At 45.2% G+C, this 24,237-nt stretch overlaps 1 pseudogene; it reads left to right on the top strand.

Annotated features, from left to right (window-relative positions):
- The first annotated feature begins 12,529 nt into the window (after window positions 1-12,529).
- LOC101526819 (ZZ-type zinc finger-containing protein 3-like) lies at window positions 12,530-15,835 on the top strand (annotated as a pseudogene).
- Window positions 15,836-24,237: the final 8,402 nt, after the last annotated feature.

Consider the following 24,237-nt stretch of genomic DNA (forward strand, 5'->3'; position numbering starts at 1 on the left):
GATGGACTGCCTCTTATCTCCCAAGGAGTCCAGAAGTCATGCGGTAGCTACTTGCTTACTCGCCTTGCAAACTAACTACTTCCTTCCTCCAACCTGGTGCCAGTGATTGTCCTCCTGTGCATTGGGCAAGCAGACCGAGTTTTGGGGATTCAATGGCAATTCCTACACTCAGTTTTAGGGATGTTCTATAGCAAAAAAAACCTTGTTTTTCTTTACATAAACAGTTATCAACAAAAGTATACTAGTCTGGCTGCTTTAGCAGCCGGTGCTATCTTTGCTCAGGCTAGGCATGTGAAAGAGAACCTCTGCTCCATTGGCTGCTTTTAGCTGAATGGGAGAGGAGGGAGGCAGCCTGGCCTGACTGCTTTAACAGCCAGCGCCATCTTCACTTGGGCAGCCAGAGCATTTATCGGCACCAGGCTTCACACACTGGCCACCTGGGACGAGCTCTGGGGACTTGGGGGTGAGGAATTACTGCCTAGGTACATTCATGATAAGGCCACCAGGCATGTAGGTGAGGAATGAATCCTGAGGGACTCCCAATGACAGGGCCACTGTACTTTCAGGTTGTCCTCCATCCCAGGATATGGAGGCATTTGAGAGGCTGGGTGTGGCTTCTCCCCTTATCTCCCCCTTTGCCCCAGTTGCAGGAAGGAAAAAAAGAGAGAGAGAATGTGGAAATGGTGGTCTTACCCACTTTTCTGTAGCTCCTGACACTTTGCATCCTAATCAACTAAGCAAAAATCAGCAAAAATAAAAATAGTTAAGTATTTTTAAAAGGCAGAAATCATTCCCAAGGATCTGGGAAAAAAATATACGAAATACAAGCAAATATCTTGTTAGTGTAGCAAACAAAGGGATGAACTACTTAGGAATAAATGTAGTAAAAACATGAAATCTCCATGCAAAGAAAAAAATTAAGATTTATTTATGTTTATTGGAATGGTAGATTTTCAGAGAGGAGAGACAGAGAGAAAACTCTTCCATCTGCTGATTCACTCCAGTGGCTGCAACGGCAGGAGCTGTGCTGGTTCAAAGCCGGGAGCCAGAAACTTCTTTTGTGTTTCTCACATGGACGCAGGGTCTTACGACTTTAGGCCATCTTCCACTGCTTTCCCAGGCCACAAGCAGGCAGCCAGATTGGAAGTGAAGCAGCCGGGACATGAAACAGTGCCCATGTGGGATGCTGACAATTGGAGGTGGAGCATTAGCCATTTGAGTTACCACACCAGGCCTATAAGGTAGGTTTTAAGGTTGTACTGAAGCACATTTTCAAGACACTTGAATGAATGTCTTGGATAGTAAGATTTTCTGTATAACAATACCAATCATCTCTAAACAAATCTGCAAATCTCATAAAAATATAAGTAGTGGAATATATACTGTGACGCAGCAGATTAGTCTCCACTTAGAAAGCCTGTGTCTTACCGTGGGATACTGCCTGTCCCAGTTGCTCTGCTTCTGACACAGCCTCCTGCTAATATATTGTAGGAGGCGGAATGTGATGGTTTATGTACTTGAGCCTCTGCCACCCATGTGCCAGACCCTGAAGGAGTTCCTGGCCATAGCTGTTTTGCAGGTATTTGGGGAGCAAACAAATGGGTGGAAGAGTCTTCTCTCTCTCTCTCTTTTTCTCTCTTTTCCCTTCTGTCTGTATGTTTCTCTGCCTTTCAGGTAGATGAAAATAAGTGAAAAACATTAGAAAAAGCAGGATATTTTTGAGTAGAGAGAATTAAGCAAGCTGTTTTGAAAATTGGGGAAAATAAACTCACAAGAACAGTCAACAGCATAGCCACATGAGATTATGAGGAGCTATCCCTTCTGAATATTACAAAGTATTAAAAATTATGGAAATTGAATTTGTCCTTGCTTATCTATAATGATAACAAGTAACAAGGAAAGAGAGGAGAGAACCTACAAATAGTGAAAATTTACATTGAAATGCAGGGTATAAGGAAGGGTAGATTTCATATCAGAAAGATGGACTTTTTGATAAATTGTGTTGGGACAACTGGTTAATAACTCCTTACCAAGAAATTAAATGCTGATGAATCAAATATAAATGTAAGAATGGAAAACAGACAGTGAGTGTGTGAAATATGGATTCTTTTGATGCCATTTTAGTATTCCTGCAGTAGAGAAGAACTTTTCAAGCAAAAGCAAAACATAAAAGCTACAAGTTTGAATATATAAAATTTCAATCAACTTTATGGAGAGAAATTACTGTGAACAATACTTTATTTTTTAGAAAAAAATACTTATTTGTATTGGGAAGACAGATTTATAGAGAGGAGAGACACACAGAGAGAGAGAGAGAGAGGAAGAGAGAGAGACAGAGAGAGAGATCTTTCATCCTTTGGCTCACTGTCCAATGATTGCAACAGCTGGAGTTGGACTGATCTGAAGCCAGGACCCAGAAACTTTGTTCAGGTCTCTCATGTGGGTGCAAGGACTTGGGTGATTTGTTGCTTTCCCAGGTGATAAGCAGAGAGCTGCATCGGAGGAAAAGCAGCCTAGACATGAATTGCACCCCTGTGGGATGCTGGCTGCGAGTGGAAGCTTAACTTACCATGCCCTTAGCATCAGTTCATAAAGTTTTCTTTAAAAAATATGCTGTTCTGCACCTAAACTGTTGACATCTGTCTTGTCAGAGTTATAAGCCAGTCTAGACTACCCGAAAAAAAGCCAGGTTCAGCAAAATTATGCTTCAACGCTATAAAATGCTAAATACTGTAATTAAAATAGACTCAAGACAGCTGAATAGTAATCTATAGCCATTTTAAGGTATATAGAACCCGGTTATATATAAACTAAAATTGAAATGTCAATGAAGAAGTCACAGGATGTGGTTAAGAACTTGCATTTTTTTTTTTAACATATTGGCTACTCAATACTATGTCAATTAACTCCATAACAGTATAAATTGTTGCTGATGTTATGTTGGGATGATACTCTGCCGGCTCTACCTTCAGACCAGAGATGGTCTCCCCAAGAAGTCGCTGAACTTATCTGAACAATAAGATGCTGGACTCTATGCTTGGTATATGCTTGCAATGAAAGAATCTCAACTGAACTTGAACTGTGGTAATGCAACAAGGTGGAGGAATCCACCATGGGGGGAGTGTTTGGGGAGGGGTGGGGGGAATCACAGTACCTATGAAACTGTGTCACTTAATGCAATGTAATTAATAATAAAAAAAAAAGAACATTCACCAAAAAAAAAATATGCCAAGCAGGGCCAGGATTATGGCATGGTGTGACAAACTATTCTCTGTTTAATAATCCCATTTTTAAAAAAACACTTGTTTATTTATTTTTATTTGAAAGGCAGATTTTACAGAGAGTATGAGAGAGAGAGATCTTCCACCCACTGGGTCACTCACCAAATGGCTGCAATTGCCAGATCTTGACCTTGAACAGGTAGCCATATGGGATGTTGGCACTACAGAGACTTAACCTACTCCTCCATGGGAGTGACCCCAAGCCTATTCTTTTACTGCTCACATTCTACATCAGAGTGCTGGTTTGAAACCTGGATGTCCCACTTAAGATCCAGTTTCCTCATCATGAATCATTGGAAGGCAGCCAAAAATAACTCAAATGCTTGAACCTCTGCCACAGTGTGGAAGACTTGTATGGTAATCCTGGTTACTAGCTTTGGATTGGTCCAGCTTTGGCCATTTCAGGAGAGAGCCAGTGAATAGAAGATATTTCTTTCTCTCTCTCTTTCTCTCTGCCTTTTAACTACATAAATCTTCCCCAAAAGGGAGGGGGAACAAGAAAAATAGGTTAAAAATATTTCACAACAGGCTAATTTCCCTAATAACATATGAAAAATTTGGGGGCTGGTGTGGTAATGTAGTGAGTTAAGCTGCCCACCTAAAATGTTGTTCAAACCCTTGCTGCTCTACTTCTGATACAACTTTCTGCTAATGTGCCTGGGAAAGCAGTAGAAGATGGCAGAGTGGGTCCTTACAGCCACATGGAAGATCCTGAAGAAACTCCTGGGCCCTGACTTTGGTCTAATCCAGCTCCACTATTGTGGTGATGCGGAAAGTGAACCAACAGATGGAAGATCTCTGTGTATTTCTCCTTTTCGCATAAATATTTTTTGTTTTAAAAGTCTACAAATACAAAAATATTAATAGAATAATGGGCAAGATGCATAAATACGCAGTTTGCAAAGTGAGAAACAGATCATAAATACATGATAATCTGAGTCATATTTCCATTTTTAACATCTGCCAGATCAGAAAAAAATAAGAAGGAGAAAGCTTGACTACATATTGTTGGCAAAATCATAAGGAGAAGAGACATTCTTGTACAAAAGATGATGTGCATGCAAATCAGGGCATCTCCCTTGAAGAGCAATTTAGCCAGATCTATTCACATCGCAATCTTTTGAATCAAGCTTTCCACTTGCAGGCATTTATTTTATAGTTAGTTTTGCGCATGTATACATACGAGGATATTTTGGAAGTAGCTTTTATAAAGAGAAGAACTTGAAATAACCTCAATGTCTCTTTTAATAGGAAGCCAGCGACATGCGTTATAATCTTTCATACAATGGGGCTTTATTATAGCACAGTGACGCTTTCCAAATATCATTCAACATGCTTCCTTTCTTGATGATTCTCTTCTCTCCTCCCTCTTGCCTCCTTTCCTCCTGGGCCACGGAATCCACCCCCGCGGGTCAGATTTGTGGGGTGCTTTGTTTTGCCTCTTAGTGGAGGAGACCTAGAACCCAGAAGGCTGAACCTTATAAGACTCAGAGAGAAACCATAGTCAGTTCAAGAAACAGATCAGGAAACAGTCTTCAGAACTCAGGAGGCTTGGTTCACATATTCCAGAGAGAAAGTTCAGAGTCAACATCAAGAGTCAGTGACAGGGTCTGACGCAATGGCCTAACAGGTTAAGCCTCTGCCCGTAAGCACCAGAATCCTGTATGGGCACCAGTTCATGTCCTAGATGCTCCACTTCCCATTCAGCGCCCTGCTTGTGGCCTGGGAAAGCACATAGGATGACTCAAGGCTGTGGGACCCTGCATCCATGTTGGAGACCTGGAAGAAGTTCCTGGCTCCTGGCTTCGGATCCGCCCAGCTCTGGACATTGCTGCCATTGAGAAGTGAATCAGCAGATCGAAGATCTTTCTCTCTGTCTCTTCTTCTCTCTATAAATTTGCCTTTTTAATGACAATAAATAAATCTTTAAAATTTAAAAAAAAACCAATGATAAAATTGGACCCACTGAGAGGTAGCCTCTCCTCCAGCCCATGTCACCAAGAGGTGCTGGATGGGAGGGGGAGACACAGGCCTAACTCCCTGACCAGGACCCCAGAGGGGCAGCTTGAGCCAAGGGCATGCCTCAGAACCCACCCACACCTGTGTGATGCAAATAAATCAAAATTCTGGACAACAAGGATCTCTTTCCCCTTGTCCCTTGCTTAACTAACAACAACCTTCCTGAGCTGCCCACACACTAACAGCTCCTAACAGGCATGTGTTTGTTGCCTGGTCACTTGCTATCCCATAAGAGTTGCCTTTACTTAAAAAAAAAAAAATTCACTGAGTTGTTTTATTCTGGGTAGGTGGAGTCTCTGCTAAAGCTGTGTAGAACTGGCTGCAGACAGAATTGTGGCTGGAGCCTGAGTAGATCAGCTCAGACTAATCGGAGAGCTTACCTTAGGTTTGTTAAAAAAAAAAAAAAAAAAGCAATTATGCCTCTCCAGCACCACGCAGCAACAGTCTTTCAACACATGATGCATCAAAGACACGATTTGTTAATGCGCATGTCCCTGTCCACCTCACCTGGCTTGTATGAGCGCTTGGTTGTGTCTAATGATGCCCCATCTACCTAAACTCTATAAACTCCCAAGTCCCTTTCTAAACAGGGCAATGGATTTGCGTTTTGTACAGTTTTCTTCTTCTGGGTCCCTGAAGGCCTGTTACAAATCCTCTCTGTCTTGGAAGATGCTTGTAGTAGCCTTCTAATGGCACATGCCAGTGAGGCAGGCTGTTGATTGGCAGCACAAGCCTTGCAGAACTCTGGAGCCCTAAGAAGTTTTTGACAGCATAAGGGGATTGCATATGTGTGCTGGGAGAAATTGGGTTTAGGCTGAAAGGCCACAGAGAGCAAAATCTTGATTCTAGAGGCCATGGCAATGTTTGAGGTCACAACAGAGGGTCCCAGCCCCTTTGTGAGACCAGCCACATCCAGGGGACACCCATGCAGGAGGTCAGGACCAGCAGGGACCACACTGCTGTGGATGTCACTCACTTATCCAAGAGGTGTTTAACTGGCCTATTACACAACAAATTGATGCCCATGATTAATCCCGGGGTGGGGCATAAGGGACCGGGGGGTTGAGAGAGATCTCGGCAGGCTCAGGGCAGCATGTGAACTTCCTAAGGAAAAGTTTATGTTGTTCAAAAGTAGACTAAATGCTCACTGAGGTTAAGGTCATTGTCTCCCCTATCAGGCTGTGGACTTTGCAAAGGCAAGGAATATACTTTGCCAGCAGCTACAGGATCTGGGGGCGTCCTGAACATAACAGTAAAGATCTCAGTGATGGTAACCATGAGTCCTGCCCTTCTGGCCTCTCCAAACCTTAGCCAATTGGGCTGAAGACAAAGAATGAATCAAAGGAAAAGATAGCCCTAAGAGGTAGACTGCCCACATGCTTTGAAAAAAAAAAATAGCCCTAGTTTAAGACAGTTGTTTTGTTGGCTGTCCCAGTTTGGATGATAAAGTGCAGAATTACCACATTCAGATTAGCTGACACTAGAATGTCTCATTCAAATCCTGAAAGAAAGTCTATACTCCTCTTCATTGGACTCACAGGTGCCTCAGCTTGCCATCACCCAGCATTCATGGGAATGAATGAGGCAGGGTCCTGGGTTGTTGGAAACTCCTAGTCCAGAGAGGGAGGCAGGCAGCCACTCACAGAAGGGGTTTGCTGTGCACTTAGCTATTGCTGTATTTGTTCTAGTCAGCTTCCTCCTGACTTTTTCCTTGGGTGGAAATCAGAGGATTGCAAAAGGGATGACACTGGCTATCCATTGCCTGGGTTTCAAAATGTAGGCAACTCCCTCAGAATGTTCCCAGGCCAAGAGTGGGGAAGTGACTTGGACTTTGCCCTTGAAAGAACCCAGCATTGTTCCCACCCCTTGGCATCTTTTCAGGCTGACAAGAGATGCTAGCCTGGCACATGACCAGAAGAGGGGTGTAAATTCTTTGCCAAACCCTGCAAAGTCATTGTCTTGGTCCCCATTTCACAGCTGAAGAAGCTGGGGTTCAGAGAGGTGCTATAACTTACCAAAGTCACAAGCAACTTAGTGGCACAGGTGATCTTCAAGCTTCAAGTCACTTCATGTTGCAACAGACTGTGGCCACAGGGCTTCGTGGGATAATTATAACTTTTGAGCCTACCATTGGCTTCTATATTGATCATGGGCTCTAGTCTTAGGTGGAAAATAGTTGGGAAAAATTCTCTATGCCTAAAAATGTTGTTTCCTGAGCAATACAGGAAAACTGCTATTTGCATATAGCATTTGCATCATATTAAGTATTGTAAGTAATCTGGAGGGGATTTGCAGACCATGATAGATCCTATGCAGTCTGCCATTTTGTATACAGACATTGGGCATTTGGGGCATCCGATAGGCTCTGGCACCAGTGCTCCAGGGAGATCAAGAAAGGATGTCTTTTCCCCACAAATAGTCTGTGTTGCCCACAGTCTGAGCAAGCAGGGGCAGTTCAGCTGCTCTGACCCAAGTCTCACAGTGACAATTTTAACCATGCTATGACCTCCTTGTGAGATCATGGGGTGATTTCCTCCTTCTGTTTACTCTCTGAACGTCTCAAATTGTCCATGCTGCTCTGCTTAAAGCCTCATATGTTTTGTGGAACAAGTAGAAAGAACAAGACAAACAGATGGTAGGGAAGCTGGGTGGATGTGGAGGGACCCTAGATCATCCTGGGTCTACCTGCTTCTTGCATTTCCACCCCAGCATCTGAAAGGAGTGCTCTTGGCTCTACATCCATGTGATTAAGCACCCTGGGTCTCCAGGAGATTACAGCAAGGCTCCTGGTCCCCTCAGTGAGCTGGGACCTGAGGTTTCTGGCTGAGGTTGCTGCCCAAGCCCAGTTTGCCATGTTCTGGGAAGAAGCAGCTCTTTGTGATAGAGAAATGGCCTTCATTTGTTCTTCCTTTGATGTGTGTCACTTGGAGGGTTTCCAATCTTGGATCATTGTCTCTCTGGCCAAGCTGATAGGTTCCCTGCGGAGGTGTCCCATGGGAACTATGATGTTAGCTTTTCTGTTTAACCCCCTAGATGTGACAAGACTTGAGGATGAGTTCACCATTGGCCAAGGCAACATGACCACTAGTGGTGTGACGTCTGGATATTATGAGCAGGGGTGCCTGTCCGCGTGGCCTCATAACCCAAGGTGAACCAAGCCTCTGCTCCTTGAACAATAAGGACACAACCCCAGGTGGGGAGACCCTGGGTGTTGAGAAATGGCTGGACAGCAGGCTCAAGTAAATGGATCAGCTTTCCTTATTATAGCAGATGTTCCCAGGGGGCTAAAACTCGAACGGATGGACAAACATTGGAGAATGCAGAGCTCCCCAGACTTAATGAGTGCCAGATCCTTTCCTGGGCCAGGCCTCTCTGCTTTCTTCTGATTCTTTTCCTCCTCCTGGCCCATGGAGAGTGTACTCTCTAGTCACCATGACTCAGCTGGAGATGAGCCTTCTCTTGTTTTGCTATAGCAAATTGGAAAGTGTCAGAGACAGAGAGTAGAGCTGTTGGATAGGAAAAACATGACTCACTAGGTCATCAGGTGGAAGATGGCTGCCCACCCAAATTGTGTGACCAGGAGACAAACTTTGGTGGGTCTAAGCCGGAATCAGTTTGTTCCTGACTGGGTTGGGGATTGTGGTGTGATGTGGGACGTCATCTTTCCACACTGGAGTGCCTGCTTGAGTCCTTGGTACTCTCTTTCAATCTAGCTCCTTACCAATGTGTCTAGGAAACAGCAGGTGATGACCCAAGTCCTTGGGTTTCTGGCAACCAGTGTGGACGACTAGGATGAAATTCCTGGCTCTGGGCTTCAACCTGACCCAGCCCAAATTATTGCAGGTATTTGGGGAGTGAACCAGCAGATGGAAGATCTGTTTTTCTTTCTCTCTGTTGCTTTGCCTTTCACATAAAGCTTTTTCAAAAGAGCTTCCATCTCACAATAGGATTCCATTTAAGAGAAGAATTGCTCTTGCAGCATCCCCTAGCCCATGCTGACTTCTCACAGCATTGCACGGACCAGATTGGGAACAGGACTGGGATTAAGGAGAGCTCAGACTAGAAGCCTGGAGCTGGTGCTCATGCTGTTTGTGAGTTCAGAGACACCTTTCTTTTCTGGAGTCTGAACTTGAACAAGAAACTCTGAGGTGGGAACCTTGGGGACCAGGAGTGTCTGGAAGGGGTCGCTGGTCTTGTCTTCCTCAGAGACCCTTCCTCCACCTTTGCTCGGGGACATGCTACACTTCTGTTTCAGCGTTCCTAACACGGATTTTGCTCCATGAGAAAAGCTGTGACAGGCAAATTCCCTGGAAGCCTCCCACCCCAGCCAGTCCCAAGCCTGTTCTCTACCTACCTCAAGCAGCTGGTCTGTAATTCCACGCACTAGTCCCTCCCCCTGGCCCCATATCCTCCCCTAAATGGTACACCTCTGAGAGGCAGACGAGGGGGTCGAGGGGATGACTTCGCCTGTGCCTGCCACCTGAACTGTGACAGCCTGGACCCTGGAAAGCCTTCACCCTTCTAGGGGAGGCTTAGTGAAGGTGTTGGCTTTGAAGCTGGTGTCCTTCCATGTAGAGGTACCACCACGGCAAGCAAAACTTCCAAAGCAGAGCTTGTCAGCACGACCAAGCCCAACTTCCTGCAACAGAGCCGCGTCCTTCGCCCGTGCAGTGGCTTTGCTCGGGCAACAGGCAGCAGTCGGTTTTGCCTGTCTTGATTTATCCCTCACCGGCAGCAGCCCGCGGTATTTATCATTCAGCACAGGGCCCGGGAGGGGACGGAGCGGATCGGAAAGAAAGTAGCTGATTTATATTCAGAGCGGAGTTTAAATTAACTGCGCAGAAGTCAAATCTCCCATTGCTCGTGTTTACTCTTTCTGAGCAGTGCCGAGGACTTAAAGCTTTTGTCCATCCAAATTCCTAATGGGCCAAGTGCCCCAATTACAGACGCTTCAGCGAACCACCGGAGCTTCAGAGAGGCGCAGCGAGGATGAGTCAGGAGGCACCTCGGTGTCCTTCAGCTGGCCCTGGGGCAGGGGACACTGCAGGATGCAGGGTTGCTATGCATTGCTGTGGAGACCCCCCTGCCCCAGCAGGAACCCAGCAGGCCTGCAGAGGGCGCCGGTAGGGCAGTGAGTACCACTCCACGTCTCCGAGTGGGTGGCACTGCCGGACACTATTTTGTCCTTCGTGAAGCAGAGTTACCAGACGTTCTCTTGGTGGCTGTGTATGCTCTCACCTTCTAAGGACCTGTGGTCCATCTTTCTTTCTAGCCTCACTCCCTGCTAGCTTCTGTTCCCTCTCATTGCCTGACCTCATGCTTTCCTAGAATGTGTATACACCTGGCTGCCTCAGGCCCTTGGCATTGGCTGCCCCTGGCATCTGGGATGCTCTTCTTTCACATCATCTCTGCCTTACCTTCTGGGCTTAGTCCAAATGCTAGGTGCTGGGGGTGGGACGCTGGGGGGCACTTCTCACCCAACAGTTAAGACTCCAGCCAAAGTGCCTGCCCCTTGTGTTAGAATTCCCAGGGCATAACGCCTGTTGGTAGCTTCTAGCTGGTGCACACTCTGGGAGGCAGCAGTCACAGCTCAAGTACCTGGGTTCCTGCCACTACATAGTAGGCCTGGATTGAATCGGCAACTCTAGATCTTCCTGGCCAACACAGGCATTTGCGGAGTGAACGAGCAGATGGAAGATCTCTCTCTCTCTCTCTCTCTCTCTCTCTCTCTCTCTCTCTCTCAAATAAATAAATCTTCAAATGTGTTTTATTTGACAGGCAGAGTTACAGAGAAAAGGAGAGACAGAAAGATTTTCCATTGGTTGGCCCCCTCCACAAATAACTGCATTGGCCAGACAGAGCTGGGCCAATCTGAAGCCATGAACTTTTTCTGAGTCTCCCATGTGAATGCAAGGGCCCAAGGACATGAACTATCCCTGATGCTTTTCCACAGTGGCAGGGGAGAGTGTCCTTTGATCACATGTGCACCTGGAGGACCATGCCAATGCCCAGCGTATGAGAGGCACTCCATCGTTGTCTGGAGTGAGCAAATGGAAAAACGAATGAATACTTGGGTTCGTTGTAAGATGCCCAACTCCAGCAGACCCCTGGTATATGGAGCAGGAATGTCACAGCTGTCACAAGAGGGTGATGTGCCCACTTACTACTCCACAAGGAGCTGGTGCTCCTATTGATTAAAAATAGCCACTTGGCAGCTGGAGTGAGGAGACAGCCAAAGCCCTAACCCTGGGACCTGGCCCTGAGCAGTTGTTGACCTTTAGACCACAGAGGAGCCCTGTATGGCCCATGTTTCCCCTACCACTACCTGCCACTGCTTGGAGTGAGTCACCTGGTCCCCTGCAGCTGATTGGGCCATTCCTCTGGGAACACTGAGCAATGTCCTCCCAGGAGTCCAGCGAGGGTTCTCCTGTGCTGATCTGATTTGTGGAAACACACAGAAACATTCCCCAAATCAATGTGTTTAGGGAATCCCAAGGAGGCAGAGAATTGAAACCTGAACTTTGTATCTGGACTGTAGTTGGCAGAGTTGCAAAAATAAGTATTAGGGACCTGTGTGGTGGTACATCAGGCTGAATCTTCTCATGCAGTGCCAGCATCCCTGTGGGTGCCAGTTCAAGTCCCGGCTGCTTCACCTCTAATCCAACTCCCTGCATGTGGCCTGGGAAAACAGCTAAGTCTGGCCCAAGTCCCTGGGTCAGCTGCTTGTACCCATATGGGATGCCTGGAGGAGGCTCCTGGTTCCCAGCTTCAGAGTGACCCAGCTCCCACCATTGTACCCATTTGTGGAATGAACCAGCATATGAAGGAACTCCTTCTTTCTCTGCAACACTGCCTTTCCAATAAAAAATACATAAATATCTTTTTAAAATGGCAGAGCAATTGTCCTGAATGGTGGAGCCTTGGGTTCCAGGAGCCTGGGACCCACAACCTTTTCTACAAGATACCAAATTTCACCAGTAGAGCCATAGAAACAAGTAATACCTGAAGTCTCAACATATGGATAGTAACAGTGATGACAGATAAATACAGATGCTTGGAATTCAAATGCTAGGTGAAACACTTTTAAAATGAAAGGAGTTTAAAAGATTCTAGTATTCTCCATGGCTGGAAGCTGAGAGTCTGAAACCCTGATGTTTAAGCTCTATTCTAGATCATAGCTCCAACTCTTTCAGGATATAAGCAAGAGATAATATTTCCACAAGGATAGATCTTTGGTTATACAGGTTTCCCAAGGAGTGGATCATGATGAACGTAGTGTAGGAACTTGCCATAGTATGACTGCTTCCCAATCTACTTGTGTTACAATGTCAACAGTGGGGTTAAATGGCTTGGATGAATCTTTTTGTGGTAGAACCTTAAGGGATCATAGCATTGCTCACCCTGAAGAGATCTCTTTTCATTCTCAAGTACGGTCAAGATCATCACAGAGATCAGAGCCTGTATGAATTCAGAAAGGCAGCAACATTGGAAGAACTGCTGACTTCAAACACCCAAGTCTGCGGGAGTCATGGGTAAGCCCTAGCAAAACAGGACTGTCTGCTTCAGAAAACAGTAACTTAGAAAGGCAGGCCATAGAAAATCATGAGAGAAAGCAAACGGAACCTGTTTCACCAGTGTTTTAAAAAGAATGAAATGTTGTCTTAGATCTGAAGCACCAAACAGTTCAGAGGAAGATTCACCTACAAAATCAGACAAGGAGTTGGTGGAAGAGAGGGGTACAGTAGTGGACAATCATGCAGATTTGCAAGGAACTAAATGAGCTTGTTGATGTCTTATACTGGATGATTGTGAGAAGAGCAAAATTTAAAAGGTGAATGTAAGTGGACAGGGGCCGCCTAATTCTGCAATACTTGAAGAAATTACAGGCTATTTGACTGTCAATGGTGTCGATGACAGTGATTCAGCTGTTATAAACTGTGATGACTGTCAGCGTGATGGGAACACTAAGCAGACTAGTACTGGTTCTTATGTGTTGCAGGAAAGATCAGTAACCGATAATGGGGATTAGAATGCCCAAACTTCAATATTCCTTTATGGTAGACAGGAGGATAGTTATCTAGATAATAGCGTGCTTTGCACAAACTTGTAAGTGCAGATCAAGTTGAAGGACCACAAAATAGTAACTGCCCGGGCCCGGCATGGTGGTCTAGAGGCTAAAGTTCTCACCTTGCATGTGCTGGGATCCCATACGGGCACCGGGTTTAATCCCAGAAGCCCCATTTCCCATCCAGCTTCCTGCTTGTGGCCTGGGAAAGCAGTCAAGAATGGCCCAAAGTCTTGGAATCCTGCACTTCCAATGGAAAACCTAGAAGAAGTTCCTGGTTCCTGGCTTCGGATCAGCTCAGCTCTGACCATTGCAGTCACCTGAGGAGTGAATCAACCGATGGAAGATCCTCCTTTCTGTCTCTCCTCCTCTCTGTGTATCTAACTTTCCAGTAAAAATAAAATGAATCTTTAAAAATAAATAGCAATTATCTGTCTGTCTATGGAACATGTTTATCAGCTGACGACTGAGCCAGCTATAGGCCCTGTTTCTGAAATTCAGTCATCTTTAAGGGATTCTGAGGAAGAAGTAGATGTGGTGGCAGATAGCAATGCCCCATAGAGCCCTGCAATGAAAACACCAGCAACATCCTGGACACAGCTCTTGAAAGTATGCTGCTGTATAATTAAAAAAAAAAAAAGAAAGAAAGAAAGTATGCTGCTGTCTGGAGAACCGGAACCATCCTCTATTCCACACTGTGCTTCAGCCCAAATGATGTTTTTATCAGAACCTCAAGAGCATCGTTATACCCTGCGAACTTCACCAGGAAAGACGATACCCAGAGCCAGCCCCACTAATAGCAGTTCTCTTTACAGAGATAATGGACAATTTGAGGAAAATAATCTTAGCCCCAGTGAAACAAATCCAACTGTTCATGATACTGTACGCTAATCTCCTACAAATCTCGATGAAATTTCTGAAAACGGAAAGGATGAATGTGATTTTAATGACTATGGAAGTGATGGTCTGAGTCAGCCACCCTCAGAGGCAAGACTGTACACTGGACATCTGCCATTTGCCAAGGAAGAGTGCCAACCAGCACATTACAGAAGAGGAAGATTATGATGCTGATGTTTATGGCTTTGAATCAGATCATGTAGCACTGAAACACAGCAAAGATTACCAGAGACTGTTACAGATGATTGCTGTATTCAAGGGTCAGCACTCACAAGCAATCGAAGATCTTGAAAGTTTGAGCAAACACCAGAGAGAAGCACTAAAAAAATCCCATTGGATTTATGGAAAAACTCCAGAAGAAGGCTGATATAGGGCTTCCATATCCACAGAATTGTTCAGTTGCCTGAGACTGTATGGGACCAGTATACAAATAGCCTTGGGAATTTTGAAAGAAAATTTAAAACTTATAAAAGACATACTAGGAGAGTTAAGCTAGTTTTTGATAAAGGTTTACCTGCTAGGCCCTTTAAATCCCAAGAAGGATGAAGAATCTCTTTCATACTCTATGCTGCCTCTAAGTTATGGTCCAGAAGGCTCAAGAAGTTGTCCTCAGATAAGAGGCTGCCTGTGTGATGATACCAAACCAGAAAATTTAACCAATTGTGGAAGAACAGAAAAAACTTGAACAGCTTCTCCTGGCATACCCTCCTGAAGAAGTAGGATCTCAACACTGGCAGAAGATAGCAGATGAGCTGGGCAACAGGACAGCAAAATGGGTTGCAAGCTGAGTACAGAAATATTACATAAAGCTAATTCAAGTGGGCATTCCAGTCCCAGGCAGACTACCTACTATCCAAAAAGTCTTTTTTTTTTAAAGATGAGTCTTTTTTTTAAGATTTTTATTTTATTTTTATTACAAAGTCAGATATACTGAGAGGAGAAGAGATAGAGAGGAAGTGGAGCTGCCGGGATTAGAACCAGCGGCCATATGGGATCAAGGCGAGGACCTTAGCCACCAGGCCACGCTGCCGAGCCCCAAAAAGTCTTCAACAAGCAGAAGACAGCACCCCCTTAACAAGCATCTCTTCAAACCTTCCAACTTTATGACTTCACATGAAGTACCTATGTATATGGATCAAGATGATGACAGACCCTGTTTTCATGGTCACATGAACACTGCTATTGAAGAAGAATCATATGAAGAAAGTATTTCTATCACGTATAGGAATTTACCTAAATATAAAAAACGATCACAATTTAAAAAGTTAAAGAAGCAGAAACTTCAGCAAATGCAGGCTTAAAGCGAATTTGTGCAGCACGTTGGCTTCAAATGTGGTAACTGTGGCAAAGAGCCCATCCAGGGTGTTGGGTGGCACTGCCAGGATTGTCCTCCAGAAATGTCTCTGGATTTCTGTGATTCTTGTTCTGACTGCCTACACAAAACAGATATCTACCAGGAAGCTCACTAATGAGAACCTATTTATCCAACAGAGACATTCTTAGAAATGACTGTGTGTCCCAGGGCACCAGTTATAATTACTACGGCCCAAACTGCTTTCCAGCCAACAGATGACATGGAAGAGAACATTGTGTGCTAGTCCTCTTCAAACATAGCAATGATATCATTGTTCAGTATGTGCGCAGTTCGGGAAGATTCTCTGCTTTCCCTGAAATGACAGCCACAGCAGGAGAGCTTCCTAAGTGTTCTCCTCAAGTCAGTCTCTGCACGGCTGCGACTCTAGATCACTGTCCAGCAGCCGAACATGCCTGGTGAGCAAAGGGTTTCTGAGTTTCCCCCACCACCTTAGAAGCCTTTTCGGTGATGATCTTAAATAGGTAAGATGGAAACGAGAGCACACAGGAAAGCGAGAGTAAATTCCAAAGGGTTCAGAGAACTTGGTCATAAATACAAGCAGAAAACAAAGTATCTACATTAAAAACAGTTTAGTAGCCTTCAGTTCTGTGAAAATAGTTTTCAGCACAGGAACTGACTTCTTTAGACAAAGTTTTAACAAATGATGGTGTTTGCTTCTAGGATATCCACTTTAAAAGAACTGGTGGCCTTTAGTACATTGGAGCCGCTTCACCATATTGATATATAAGTTTTTTCACCACAATGAACTGTCCTTATTACAACAGTGAAGCACTACAGTAGGCAACTGTGACACCGCCTCCTTCACCAACTCATGGTGCGTGAATGTTATAAAATCGTCACTCAGATATATAGATATAGATATATATATATATATGTAATGCTAGATCAGAAGCACCAAACAGTTCAGAGGAAGATTCACCTATAAAGTCAGACAAAGAGTTGGTAGAACAGAGGAGTACAGTAGTGGACCATCATGCAGACTTTCAAGCAACTAAACGAGCTTGTACAAACTGTGGTAAAAAGTGTCAGTGGTAGTAACTGTGTAAAGTCTCTAATTCACAACATTAGGTCCTTTAAAATACACAGCCTTCTGTCTCTGTATTTGGAGTTGTCAGTGCAGCTCGTCAAAGAAAACTGAGTAATATAAAATCATCTATATAATAATAATTCCCCTCTTTGGTAGTATGGATGAGATCCCATAAAAGACTGTATTTTTATTGCTATTTAAATAAGCAATTAAATTTAGTCTGTGCAGTGAACAAGAGTTCACATGCATTCTTTTATATTGATGGATTTTGTTGTGTATCACTTAAAATGTGTTATATATTTCTTCTTATCTGTATGCAGTATGTTCTTGAATAATGTTCATTAGTCAGGAGAATTGTGAGAAAAAAGCTATGTGGATACTGTCCGTTTATTTAAAAACAAACAAAGGTAAGTATTAGGGTGACATCCGCCCCTTGCCCATGCCCATCCCTGTTAGGGAAGCCGGGTCACATTCAAACATGTGTGCAGAATAGACATTTGCGTTTATGTGGATGCCATCTTGAGGGGATTTGGAAAGTGCCATTCAAAGGGAAGTGCTGCATAGTTTTGAGATCCAAGTCTGCTTTTTTCACATTTTCTGTGATCTTTCTGAAGTTCCCTCATACCTATGAATTTCCAAAACTTTTTGTACCAGGATAAACTTACCTGACAACTTTGGTTTATTTGAAAGGTTCTGGTTCACTCCAAGGGCAGGCCAGGCTGAAGTGACAAGACTGGAACTGAACCTGGGTCTCCTACTTGAGGCGGGGACCCAGTTACTGAGCCATCATCACCTGCTGTGTCCCAGGAAGCTGTAACTGGGGGTAAAGGCAGGACTAGAACCCCAGGCACTCCAATACACAATGTGGTCATCTTCCGTGGTGACTTACCTCCTGGACTATTCATTTCATTTTTCGTGAGTTTTTATAAACACCCTTGTTTAGGTGTGTGCTTGTGACAGACATGTGTGTGAGCCCATTTTCATCACACACACAACACATATGCACACATGCTTGCCCAGAGACATCGTGCATACACACACGTGTATATACCACACACAAAAACAGTCACTCACACAAAAGGCATGTTTTTCCTCCCTTCAAAAAAATTTACTGCTTCAGGGAAAGTTATTCTGACTCAGAAACCCCCTGGCACCTCTTCTCACCATTTGGGGAGTCATAGCCACCCCCCTGGGCTGCCTTCTTGGCTTCCCTAGGTCCAGATCCTAGGGAAGTATCTGCTGGAGTTCCAGGCCAGTGGTGGATGGAAAGATGAGGCTATTTTTCCTGATATCCAGTCCTGAGTGTTGCTGATATGAATGTATTAGGCTTCCCTTAATATGCTCCAATCTGCCTCTGTCAGCCTTGTCTTAAATCTAGTTATAATTTCAGCTGTCAGTTTATTTCCCAGAGTGAACGCAGCAAACAGGACTTTAATGAATCAATCAGTAAGTGCTGTTGTGCAAACAGGAGCTGGAGGAAGTTGTGGCAAGGGTGGAAGAGAGCAGACACACTGCTCCCTGGGCCTCTCACACTGCCCTAAAGGCTGTGACCTTGGGGGGATCTCATGCTCCTGCAATGTACAACTGCACACATATTCAGACCTACAGGTTCCTCCAGGGGCTGTACTAGCAGCCTGACACCACCACCATCACTAAGAAGCACACAGAAGGCCCAGCTCATGCCTCAGGCTCATGCTCAATCTATCTAGCAAATTAGTGTTGGTTCCATTTTCCTGGGCAGTTTGGCGGACATGTGACACAGCCAAGCAGGCTTGAGGAATCTCCACTGGGGGACAGAAAGTTTGGGCTCATTCTTATCAAGGGATATGAGAAGAGCAAGTTCTTTCTCGGACATATGGATCTTAAGGTGTACAATGTGATGGTTGGAGCTACTGTTGCTGTTTTGCCCTACTGTGGAGGGGAGAAAACCAATGTTGAGAATGGTCATTAGAAGAATGCTTGAGTCTGGGAGGATGTGATGAAACCTCACAATGATCCCAACTGGGGAATAATCTAGTTTCTGACTTTTTTTTAAGATTTATTTATTTTACATGAAAGAGACACAGAGAGGGAGAAGAGAGAGACATAGAGAAGAGATCTTCCATCCACTGATTCACATTCATTCAAATGTTTGCAACAGCCAAAGCTGGGCTGGTGTAAAGGTGAGAACTAGGAGCTTCTTCAGGGTCTCCCACATGGGTGCAGGGTCCCAAGGCTCTGGGCCATCCTCCTCTGCTTTCCTAAACCTAAAGCAAGGAGCTGGAAGGGAAGTGGAGCAGCCAGGACTAGAACCGGTGCCCATATGGGATGCCAGCACTGTATTGTCAGAGGATTAGCCTGTTACATCACTGCACCAGACAGGAGGAGCAACAGAAAACTTGGGAGCCTTCTGAGTGCAAGCTTGTGGACCCCTGAGACAAGTGGGGCTGGAGGCAGAATGGATTAGCGGGTACCAGGGCATCACCCAACTCTGAGGATCTGCCCACTCGATCTTAGGGGCTGAATCTACCAGGGGACAGCGGAGATGACTTAAGCTGCCTCTGGCCTGTGAATGTTGCCAATGGGATTGGCAATTGGAATGAAAAGCCATCATGCCGCACCTACTTACAGAACTAGTCACCTAAGAACTCACGCGGAATGATGTTGATTGAGATGTTCACGAAAGTGTCACTATCATCCAAATTGTTGTTTCTGCCTTCAATTGTCTGCAAACAAAGACCTCATGTGGGGAACTCTAACTCTGGGTGAAGCCTGCTTTCACAGCCTCTACCCATTGGGCAAAAGATAGGGACTGTAAAGGACCATGCAGTTTCGAAACTACATGATGATACAGGCTTTTGTTTTAGAATCAGTGGTATGCTCTCACCAAAATATTCAGGGGTTAAAGTCCTCATCCCCAGAGTCTCATAACCAAACTACTTTGGAAAGAAAGAGGGTATGGGACATGTGACAGATCTGTTTTACCAATGGTCGAGTTCATTGACTGGGTGTTCGATTTTCTGTATGATGAACGACCGACCACGTGCAAATCTGTCATTGCAACCTTATTTGAGGACCATGACCAGCCCCATAAGAAAAGTTAAAAACCAAGCAAGTTTCAGTGTATGCAGCAGTCAATTCAGGTGCCTGACTGCATTGTTCTTGAGTTTAAAACTTCAGTTTGACTAGCTGCCTACAACTCAACTTCGAGTTTCCAGAGTCTGCTTATTTCTACTAACAACCTTTTCCTTTCAAAAGAGATTAGGAAGCCAGTGTCATGAAATTCCCTGCAACGCTGGCATGCAATATGAACGCCAGTTCAAGTCCAGCTGCTCCACTTCCTATTCTGTTCCCTTCTGAGGTATTTGGGAAAACAATGGAAGATGGCCCAGGAGACCTGGATAGAATTACAGGCTCCTAGATTTGGTCTGGCTCAGGCTAGGCTGTTGCAGCCATCTGAGTAATGGAAAAAGATGAAAGATCTTTTTCTCTCTGTCTCTCTCAGTGACTTTGCCTTCAGATAAATAAATAAATCCTTAAAAAAAAAAAAAGGAATGGGAAATGAGAATACAGACACACAGATTGGGGTGACCATGTGAGGGTGCAGGGAGCTGTCTAGCCATCTAGTAGCCAGGGAGAGAGGTCCCAGAAAAAGTACCCTGGACATGGCATCATGTTCTCAGACTGCTGGCCTCTGGTATTGTAAGACAGTGAATCACCCTCATTGAAGCCACCCAGTTAGGGGTACTTGTTCTGGCCATCCCAGCAAATTAACATGGTCCTTGGCACTCTGGGGCCTATAAGAACAAGTCAGCAGACAGCCAGAGGAATAGACAGAGAACAATGCAATGACTTTGTCCAGCATTTCAACTGGCCTTGGGCGAATCTGAAAGGTGACCTACTTAAGTACAAGTAGCACAGGCTTGGGCAAAAGTAAAATTATTTCAAAACCACTTGACTTTAAAAAAATTATTTCATTTATTTGAAAGGCAGAGGGAAGGAAGAGATCTTCCTTCTTCTGATTTACTCACTACATGACTGCAATGGCCAGGTCTCAGCCAGGCCAAAGTCAGGAACCTGCATCTCCATCCAGGTCTCTGCTGTGAGTGACAGAGGCCTACGTTATTGCGCCATCTTCTGCTGCTTTCCCAGATGAATCAGCCTTGGAAATGGAGCTGGGACTTGAACTAGCATCCAGATGAGACTCTGGCATCACAGGTGGCAGATTAACCCGCTGCACCATAATGTTGGCCCCCAAGCACTTGACTTTTTAAGCTTTCTCTGCAAAGCTGTTGAAGTAGCCGTGAAGAGTGGGGCAGAGGGTTTTCTTGGACTTGCTTGCATTATTTCACAGCTTAGTGATGGAATATGGCTTACAGAGAGTGAGCCACTTAAATAAGGCAGGAGAATCCATACTCACCCCATGGAGTGGGGCCTGGAAGGGAATACTACAAAATTTGGCCCATCTGTGCCAGCAGTTCCCTCTGCTTGACCTCTGAAGGCTGGGCTCAGCCTGAGGCTGCCCACAAAGAACTTGGTCTCAGACACAAAGTGAGGATGAAGCAATTTTTATTGTTATTGTCATCATTAATCCTTTAATTAAGGTCTCCTTTATTCATGTCAATATCCTGCTCCTGTCTCCCCTCCCTCTTTTTGCAATCTCGCTCATGGGTCTGGCTTCTCCAAGCTCTCCCAGCTCAGATTTTAATTAAAGTGAGTCACAAGCCTGGAATCTCTAATGAGCCCCCTCTTGCAGATTCCGTTAGAAATCAGAAGCACTGTACTCTCTGCGGTGTGGTTCATTAGCATGGGATTATTTTTTGAAGACAGAGAAACCCTGATCTGAACCTTTTTTCTTTTTTTTCTTTCTTTTTTTTTTTTTTTTTTGCCGCAGGTTGACGTTCAAATGTGGAACTGTGCCTCACATTTTGCAAAAAAGTATAAGTGACAGTGGCATTGAAGAGGCCCAAACAAAAACAGAAGAGAGAAAGAGAAGGGGGGAATCTACCCTTAGTCTTAAGAGAAGATCTCCTGTTTATGTCATATCACCAGAACCTGTGGCTTCAACACCCCTTTGGATGTTGAAGCAGGTAAGGATGAAAGTCTTCCTAAATGCGTTATTTTCTTAAACAGAAAAGCTGGAACCCCATGCCCCACAAAGAGTGAGCAGCCAGAACCCAGACGGTGACAGGTCAAGGAGCTCTTCAAAGGCGTGAAGGTTGCAGGCAAGCTGACGGTGCAGGCAAGTTTGCAGGATGGGGTGCTCAGTGAGGAGAAAGCGGATCACCATGCTGACTCTTCACCCTCCTGGAGGAGGTAGGAGCTGGAGACAAGCCCAACCATCTTGGAGTCCAAGGCCATGACCTCACAAGTTAGGGAGGGCAGGAGGTCACGATCACTGGGCGCTGTGGCAGAGGTGGGCAAAGACCCCACCCTGACCCAGAGTCTGTGCCTTTTCCTGCTTGGAGCAGGTGGCTCAGTGCCCAGGCAGCTCCACCACACAGTCTCCATGCCAAACCCATTTTCTGACAAAGTCCAAGGAAATGGACCCCTCCCTGAGCATGTGATAAGAGACAGGAACCTGGGCACCTGGCTCAGTGCTCACTGTAGCTGGAGAAGGGTATTGTCCTTCTGGAATCTTCAACTACCCTTCACACACTCACTCCTGCAATGACCAGTTAGGATTGTAGATGCTTATTGTCTATCCATATAACCCTTTCACCCAAGTTCACTTTCAAATTTCTTTAGCTTTTCAAAACACAAACCATTGAGCTCATTTATTATGTCCCCTCCGCCTAGGCTGAAATTTCACAGGAACTGTGACAGCTTTGAGAGGTAGAATCTTGGAGCAAGCCTTGTGGTGCAGTGGAGTAAGCCACTCACTGGTTGCAATGCCAGCTATCCCATATGAGTACCAGTTCAAGTCCTGACTGTTCCACTTAGCATTCCATGTGGGAGAACAGGATGAGGCTCCTGGCTCAGCGCCAGCCAGTGGGGCCATTTGGGGAAGTGAACAAGCAGAAGATATTTCTCACTCTGTCTGCCCCTCTCTTTCTGAAATACAACCTTGAAAATAAATAAAACAAATTGTTTAAAAAAAAAAGAGGCAGGGATCATTGGTGCAGTATGTCAGCTAAAGCCTCCACCTGCAGCACTGGCATCCCATACAGGCACCGGTTCAAAGCCCAGTTGCTCCAATTACAATCTAGCTTGCTGCTAATGATCCTGGGGAGGCAGTCAGAGATGCCCAAGTGCTCTCTGTGACTCTGCCTTTAAAAATACAATAATACGTAAGTTTAAAAAGTTTAAAGATAGACCCTTTAAGAATTGATTCTGTCCATGGAGTGGCATGATGATTCGACTGGCTAATCCTCCACCTGTAAGCACCAACATCTCATATGGGCACTGGTTCGTTTCCCTGCTGCTCCATTCCCCACCCAGCTCCCCGTTTGTGGCCTGGGAAAGCAGTAGAGGACGGCCCAAATCTTGGACCCTTGAACCTGCGTGGGAGACCAGGAAGAAGCTCCTGGCTCCTGGTTTTGGATTGGCTCAGCTCTGGCCACTGTGGCCATGTGAGGAGTAAACCAGAGGATGGAGGATCTTTCTCTGTGTATTCTCTCCATAAATCTGCCTTTCCAATAAAAATAAATCTTTGAAAAAAGTAGTGATTCTGTGCTGTGGATGCTGCTCTCACGAGAATACTAATGCTTTCATGGGGTGGGAGGAGGGAAGGGTGCTCCTGATGCAAGGGTGGCCTGCTCCCACATTCTCTTTCCAGCTCATACCATACCTGTCTTCTTCCCCTATGGGAGGACACACCATGAATACTCTCACCAAGTGCCAGCACCTTAGTGTTACAGTTCCCAGCCTCTAGAACTGTACCCTTAGGTTTCTTTGTAAGTTTACCCAGGTTGTGATAGCCACAGAGAGCAGAGCAAGACAACATGTACAGCTGAAGGAAGGGCAATACTACGAATGCAGGCGTACTGCTCCTTGATGCCAATCGTATCTCCTTTACATTCCCATCCACTGCCCTGTCCAGCCCAGACGTATCACTTCACAAGAAAATGTGTCAGTGGGCACCCCTAAGTTGCTTCTATTGCTAGTATTCTAACTTTGATTTTGTCCCGCCTTACCTTTTTTTTTTAAGTCTTCTGTTTGTTTATTTGAAAAGCAGATTTACAGAGAGAAGGAGACACACAAAGAGGATCTTCAATCCACTGGTTCACTGTCCAAATGGTCACAATGGCCAGAGCTTAGGTGATCCAAAGTCGGGAGCCAGGAGCTTTCTTTTTTTCCTTTTTTTTTTTAAAGGGGTTTATTTTATTTTTATTGGAAAGTCAGATATACAGAGAGGAGGAGAGATAAAGAGAAAGATCCTCCGTGCAATGATTCACTCCCCAAATGACCGCAACGGCCAGTGCTATGCTGATACGAAGCCAGGAGCCAGGAACTTCCTCCCAGTCTCCCACATGGATGCAGAGTCCCAAGGCCCAGGGCCGTCCTCGACTGCCTTCCCAGGCCACAAGCAGGGAGCTGGATGGGAAGTGGAGCTGCCCGAACCAGAACCGGTGCCCACATGGGATATCGGCGC

The sequence above is a fragment of the Ochotona princeps genome, chromosome 5, assembly GCF_030435755.1.
Source record: "Ochotona princeps isolate mOchPri1 chromosome 5, mOchPri1.hap1, whole genome shotgun sequence".
NCBI classification, from domain to species: Eukaryota; Metazoa; Chordata; class Mammalia; order Lagomorpha; family Ochotonidae; genus Ochotona; species Ochotona princeps.